The sequence below is a fragment of the Boleophthalmus pectinirostris genome, unplaced genomic scaffold (genome assembly GCF_026225935.1).
Source record: "Boleophthalmus pectinirostris isolate CB_2022bp ecotype Guang Dong unplaced genomic scaffold, ASM2622593v1 HiC_scaffold_13, whole genome shotgun sequence".
In the NCBI taxonomy this organism is placed as follows: Eukaryota; Metazoa; Chordata; class Actinopteri; order Gobiiformes; family Gobiidae; genus Boleophthalmus; species Boleophthalmus pectinirostris.
In genome coordinates this window covers 25,926,280-25,933,779 of record NW_026571036.1, presented here as the reverse complement: position 1 = coordinate 25,933,779, position 7,500 = coordinate 25,926,280, and the positions used below count along the sequence as shown (strand labels likewise).

Here is a 7,500-nt window from a genome sequence, read left to right as displayed (position 1 = left end):
GAAGAAGAAGAAGAGGGGGTTTCTGTGCGCGGATCAGCTAAAACTATCTCCGCCTTTAAAAGTTGGAAGTGAAGGTTGAGATTAAAAGAAAGAAAAACATGAGACTTGTTAAGGCCTGTCTCCCTTAAATGTGTTTTGACCAAGGCACTACAAAGGGAGGAATCTGCAGCAATATTGACGAAGATTCAATGTCCTTTAACTTTTGTAAGCCCGAGTGGAGGAGACTACATTCTCTTTTCATCATCCACAAAGCTGTTATTTTTGTACAGTGTTTGAACTTTGCTAAGGCTTTTTGCTGGGCTGTGTTTTGTACTATGACACTATTGAGACAAGTGAAGCACTGAGGAGTAGAGGAGAGGTACTTTAGAGGTACTTTAGTGGTACTTTAGTGGTATGGACAATCCTTTTTCTTTAATTTAACTTGTACATTGTGGGTGAAACATGGATGTAGATTGAGGCGATTTTGTTTCTTTGTTTTAACTTATAAAGCCATAAATTATGTATTGTATTTGAAACTTGAGTCGAAGAAGTGTAATCTGAATATTTTTGATGCATCTATATGACTAAGTTAAATGAATTGTTTTGATAGGTAATTTAAAGAGTGAGAGGTTTAATTTTGTAGCACCCAAAGATATAAATGGTTTGAATATGTAATTTCCAAAGAGTATTGCAACATGTTTCTTCTGGAGTAACTTTCAGTTAAACTGCTCCTCGTATTAAGAGCCCAGATCCATACTAGGCGTTGACACGCATTTGGCTTGGAATGAAACCTTGGTATTTATTGAGCAATAACTCGTATTGTGCCTCTTGGCAACGCACCATGAAAGAGCTTCAATGGAGAAAGTAATTATGCGTTGGGGAAATTCTGCTTCATTTGTTGAGTTTGTTCCTGATGAGCGTACAGATACTTTCTGTATCATTGGGGCTGTTGGCTCAGAGGAGCTCCTGGCTCTGCCCCCAGAGGCAGACTTTGATATTTGTGATATTATTCCTCAGGATGGATCCTCTCCCGACTGGAACGAACTGCCCGTCTGCGCCCACCACAAGACGCCACAGAGCAGGGGGCACTGAGCATGTGCAGAGCTCAGAGCTGAGAGCAGGGGCACTGAGCATGTGCAGAAGACTGCTTTCTAAAAGTGAGTCTTAGTGTGAGACACATCGTCCATCTCAGTCTGTGAGACTGACGCAGAATCTAAACTATGACATTCCTTTTATTATTTATTTTTCTCCTCTGCATTTGACTTGTTTACCAAACTGGTTTGTATCTTATTTCTTGCTCTTGTCATAAGTGAACACCACAATGAGGGAGTCTGATGTACACAGTTTCAAATGAAAGGTCATAATTTAAAGATGTCACATTAACAGGACAAAGTGAAACATGGAGGAGATTGGAAGCAGCTGCTGGCAGCAAACCCTGTGTATGTTTGTTTATGAAGCACTTACTCTCCTGATTCAGCTGCACTTACAGTGGGCTGCCAGCAGAGGGCTCTGGGCTTTTGGGCCCTCACAGTTCATACTCACACATACAGAATGGAGAACACTTGGCCAAACAACATTTACAGTCAAGTTGAATCTGATCACTCTGGGCACTTGGTATTCATTTGATTTTTTAAAACTTTATACAATTTGATATTCAGAGCATGAAGGTAATACAATCACCCGATTCTCCGGAGCTGAGAAAAACAGGGGCCAGTCCAAGGACCAGGAGAGGCTTTCATTGCAGGTTTGCACGCAGACTTCTCCTGATGGGAGTGAACACACCACGTTCCCCATCGCCCAGACCAAAGCACAGGTCTGTCTGTGTTTCTGGTGTAACAGAAGACCACATATAAAAGTCTATTAGTTAATTTAATGTAAACAACCCTCTGGTAACCACGGCCACGTGTTGGACTTAACTGAATCCCTTTTTCTCTTTAGACTTGACCAGGAAATGGTCTTTTTAAAAGTGTTTACACATCAACGCAGCACTGACATCCACTCTGTCCTCATCTGTTTTTGTTTGTGTTGTGTTTTTCATGAGGTTCAACTTTTTTTTTTCTTTTTTCAATTTCAATTTCTTTATAATGTATTATTTAATGACCACCATGTAAAATATGCAGGAACAGACCTTTGCTTCCTTTATGTAAAATGTACTTACGTCTGTAATTTTGCTTCTTCTCTCATGAACTCTTGTCAGGAAATCCTCTGATGGACCTTCCATTAGAAATTGCTGGTACGTTTCACAAACATCTTTTTTAAGGGATTCAAACCTGACAACAGTGAGTGAAATTGGCATTGTGATTGTACATTTGTTTATTTTATGAATAAAATATGACTTTTGTAACTTACTTTTTTTCGTATTGTCTGTTTTCACCGGGACTGCGGTTACAAATGCTCATGTTACAGGTGCTGCAGATGGACCTCTACCTGGAAAGGCCTAGAACATTCCACAGTGTAGCATTACTCCTCTGTCTCCATGACGACAAGACAGGGCATCAGCAGGATAAGTTACAGGTCAGGTCTGTGTTATAATGTTTCTTCATCACAAACAGACCTGGAGTTGTGTTTTGTTTCATTCACACGTTTAACACACACTTTCTTCCACCTTGTGATGTCATGCAGTGACACAGGAAGCGCTCCACTGTGTTTTTAAACTCCACACACCTTCACCAGAATGACTTGGATCATTTTAGCCCAGGAATTTCCAGTCTCTACTAAACAAAAAGTTAACTTGAAAACTACCACTTCATGACATCACAAAGTGGAACAGAGCTTTTAGAGCTTTGGAAATGTAGACTAATAATAAAACATGTGAATGAAACAAAACACGACTCCAGGTCTGTTTTTGAGGCTTAACAACATTATAATAAGATGTAAAACTTACAAGAGTCAGTGTTGTTTGATATGGGATCTTCATGAATCTGTGTATCATTCGTTCATTCGTTTTTCAAAATAAAACTAAAAATAAGAAAACGAAACAACAACTGTTTTCTTTATTATTTGTCTCCAAAACCAAAAATGAAAAAACTGATAACTTTTTTTTTTTTCCCTCAGTTTTTGATTTTGTGTTTAAATAAATAATGGAAAAAACGGATTACAGCTTTTCCCATTTTCTTGACTTAAACTGCGATGTCGAACTTTTACATCGCTGACGGACTGAACCAGGACTAAACCAGGACTAAAGCAGGACTGAACCAGGACTGAGTGTCGGGTCGGGCCCGGAGGTGCGCCCACATAGACTGTCGGGTTATCAGGACTGAGACCGGGACCGAATCAGGACTTAGACCGGGACTGAGACCGCTTTAGTCCTGGTTCAGTCCTGGTTTAGACCTGTTTTAGTCCTGTTTTAGTCTTGTTTTAGTCCTGGTTCAGTCCTGTTTTAGTCCTGTTTTAGTCCTCTTTTAGTCCTCTTTTAGTCCTGGTTCAGTCCTGGTTTAGACCTGGTTCAGTCCTGTTTTAGTCATGTTTTAGTCCTGGTTCAGTCCTGTTTTAGTCCTCTTTTAGTCCTCTTTTAGTCCTGGTTTAGACCTGGTTCAGTCCTGTTTTAGTCCTGTTTTAGTCCTGGTTCAGTCCCGTTTTAGTCTTGTTTTAGTCCTGGTTCAGTCCTGTTTTAGTCCTGTTTTAGTCCTGGTTCAGTCCTGGTTTAGACCTGTTTTAGTCCTGGTTCAGTCCTGGTTCAGTCCATTTTTTTCCATTATTCATTGAAACACAAAATCAAAAACTGAAAAAAAAGAACCTTTATCCATTTTTTCATTTTGGTTTTGGAGACAAATAATGAAGAAAACTGTTCATTTTCTTACTTTTGGTTTTACTTTGAAAAACGAATGAACAAATTACACACGGATCTTCACGCTTTATTGAGGTTAATTCCGTGTACTTTTACTGCATTATTATCATAACATTAACCAGAAGAATCGCAATCCATATTTTCCTACATTGTCGAGTCCCAGTTTCCACAGTGTAAGACTCTGTGTGTTAACAAGCGTCAGTGTCATCTCTCCTCTTCCCCAACATTGTGTTTGGACGAGGGCCTCTGCTGCCACTGCACTGGGACTCAGTTCAAAGCAAGACTCTGAGAAGAACCCAGCACTCGAGCAACACACAAGAGGACCTGTTTTACATTATTCCAAGACATAATAGACTCGAGCCAGAGACAGACCCAGCGCTGCTCCATCCCTACCCAGTCTGTGTGTTGATTTAGGGTTGAAATTGGGAACATTTTTGGGATTTCCCTGAATATAGCGAGTACACAAGGAGAGGAGAAAGACAAAAAAAACACACGCTGGTTTCAAATTCACATTCTCGGCGTTCTCAGCCATGTCGGCAATTATAATAATGAAGTCGGGAGAAGCAATGGGACCCAGACACCCGGAGAAATTAGCATAATGCGCTGGCTGCACGGAGAGGCGCGTACACCCAGAGTTTGGGGCCTGTTCTACTCAATGCACATGATTTTGAAAGCAGGTTGTAAATAGTTTTGCAGCTGTGCACCAAAGAAAATAAAGGTTTCATGTTAAATTAAGCAGAGAATGGACAGTGTAAAGAGGCTCAATGGGACAGTGTCTCCATAAAGATTACTTCATAAAAAGCCACACTGCCCTACAAACTTCATGTCATGTTGTTTGTATTTGAGAGCTGCTTTATCATGTGAATAAATATCGTGAAAAATATTGAGCTCAGAATTGACCTTTGACCCTTATTTGTCAGCTCCTGTATCTGCCTTTTTATTATGAGCCAAAAATAAGTTGTGCAAAAGCAAAAAGCAGAAACAGTGTATGTTTTTGTTTGTGATTTAGTTCATAAATACTGTATTTGGCCCCGGTCAAGCAGAAGTAATGTATTTCATCATATCTTGTGTTATTCCATCTTTGAACTGTTGATGAAGGTACATGATTTTTCATAAAAAATGTATTTAAAATGATAAAAATTAGCTTAGAAGGACTGACATTTTTTATAGAAATAGTTACTTTTCATTTTGAAGTAATATTAAAGTATTCGGAAGAAAAAAGCTGACAAATTATGTAAAATCATGCACCTTCTACTTGTTTGCACAATTTTCCCTCCGTTACTTTTCCCTCCGTTACTATGACCTTTCTTAATAAAAAATCTCATGACTCAAAAAGTAAGAGGTTTTTCAACCTAATCTTGTACCATATGGTAGAAAACTATATGAAGCAAATATTCAAACCAGTTTGTTAAGGATATGTAAGTGAGAACCAAGAGTTATCACTGTTTGGATTTATTGACCAAAAAGTGCTGCATATTTCATTCCCTCTGTTACCAACATGAGTTTTTAAAATTTTTTGTCAACAACTTGAAAGAATATCACAGGTTTAACTTGACCCTGTTGGAGTGTAACTCTTTCCTACATTCTGATACTTTACTTATTTCAATAGTTCCTCTAGTTTCTGAATAAGAGACATTTGAATGTCAAAAATCTGCCCCTGTTTCCCTCCGATTACCACTTGACCAGACCCATATTTATTTGGCTTAGAGTCTTAACACATTCAATAAATATAACTTTGTATGTCATTATCTTAATTAACTTTGTATGTCATTATCCTAATTACTTTAATGTGAAAGTATTTGGTGTAATTTTTCATACTGTACATTAGGGGTGCAACGATACCCAAGTCTCGTGATACGATATTGTCACGGTATGAACCTCACGGTACGATATTTATTGCGATATCATGGGAAAGCTCATGATATGGTGGGGAGGCTCTAGTCAGGCTGGTGCCACCTAGTGCCTCCACTCAATTTAATTTTTCTGCAGTGACAAGATCAGGAATCAGAATACATTAGACTGTTCACAAAAACCCTGGAAGTGTGAGTTCGGGCACCAGCCAATCAGACATTCTCTGTTGTCAACAATTCCTGAGGTCGAGGATTTAAAGCAACAAACAAACAAAGAGAATGTTTGGTGAATTTTATCAAGGGGAAAAGACGTTATTGTCTCTGATGTTCTTCCTATGGGATTTGGGAAAAGCTTAATATACCAGTTAGCCCCGTTAGCGGCGCTTTACATACGTCACAACCAAATACAAGTAATTTCTTAAGTGAAAAAAAGTACCTGCCTACAGTTGAGTGAACAAATTCTAATGCTCCAAGGTCACACAGTTTCTACAAAGTGAAACCGTCTGATGAATCAGGCTGGGGAGGCTCAGGATTAGGGAAGTAACAATATCCAAATCTCTCTGCACAATATTTTCACAATATACATCTCATGATACAGTATTTATTGCGATATTTTGAGACTAACAAAACTGTTTATATGATACTTTTTCCTCTTAAAATGTCCTGACAAGACTTAATCCAAAGAACAAAGACTTAGTGCTGCAAGTGCTTAAAACTGTTACTTCTTCTTGTAGTTTACACTGAAATGGAACAAAAGATCATGGTCTTTTAGCTATTGCTGCACCATAACTCTTCATTTAAGCAAAGACACTTGTAATTTGATATATTGTGATGGTCCACGATATTATTGTGAGAACATTGATGATACAATATCACGATATTTCAGTTATTGTTACATCTTTACTGTACATACTATACTGCAAAGTCACTTGTCTGTCAAACTGTTTAACTGTGTAAGTGTCGCCGCATGATCCTGATTAAGATTTGTTATCATTCAGAATACTGATACGATACATACATCGATACAGTGAGCTTACGATTCGATACAATTCAACACGATATATTTCAAATCATTTCAATACGGTTCAATAAAAAATAAAGGCGAAATCATGACTGTGATACTAAAAGTCTTTGTTAATCCACGTCTTGTGCAAAGTTCATATGAAACATGGCCATTGTAATCATTCAGTCAAAACAGTGAAAATGCCAAATGTGTCACATAAACGAGTTTCCTTCCTTTGAACAAGCAACAAAACTGTAGCTGGAACAAAATAATTCGGTAAAATATACCAAAGAAATCCTCTTGGTGATATATCGATACAGCAGCCCACGATATCAATACTGTATCATCACATTAAATCAATATTTCAATATTTTTGCACAACCCCTAATCCTGATCAGCGCTAAACAGGAAATCCAAAACTCTTCTTAGATCATTTCAAACAAGCACATGATGACTGGAGCTTGGTGAGGTGTTCTGATAATGGATGGAAGTTTGCGGAAAATCAAACAAATAATGATCATGTCAGTTTCTGCCTTTTGTCTTTGCACAAAAACTTATTTTTGGCCCATGATACAAAGACAGAGAACAGGAACTGACAAATAAGGTTGAATTTTGGTCTCAGTATTTTTCACATACAAATATTTCTTCATTAGAGCGACTAGTTGACAAATTTTGGGAGCCCTGCCTGTTCTACTTTTGTCTGGACAAAACAGAAACTTTGGAGAGTTAAGGGGTTTTTTTTGTTTGGTTTTTTTGCCTTTGTAGAGCAGTATAGCATTCAGTTCCAGTCAAATGAAGCTCATCAAGGCCTTGCAGTAACAGGAGACAGTTCCATATTAGGAGTAGGAATTTATTTACAGATAAAATAAAAACACCAGGAT

General features: G+C 38.2%; 1 protein-coding gene across 4 annotated transcripts in view; it reads left to right on the top strand.

Annotated features, from left to right (window-relative positions):
- runx2b (RUNX family transcription factor 2b) overlaps positions 1 to 2,327 on the top strand; it is a 156,754-nt gene extending 154,427 nt beyond the window's left edge. For all 4 annotated transcript variants that reach the window (XM_055149392.1, XM_020939909.2, XM_020939908.2 and 1 more), the window contains one exon: positions 1 to 2,327. This exon is cut by the window's left edge and continues 545 nt beyond it. The gene's annotated coding sequence lies outside the window, so the exon portion shown is untranslated.
- The last annotated feature ends 5,173 nt before the right edge of the window (positions 2,328 to 7,500 follow it).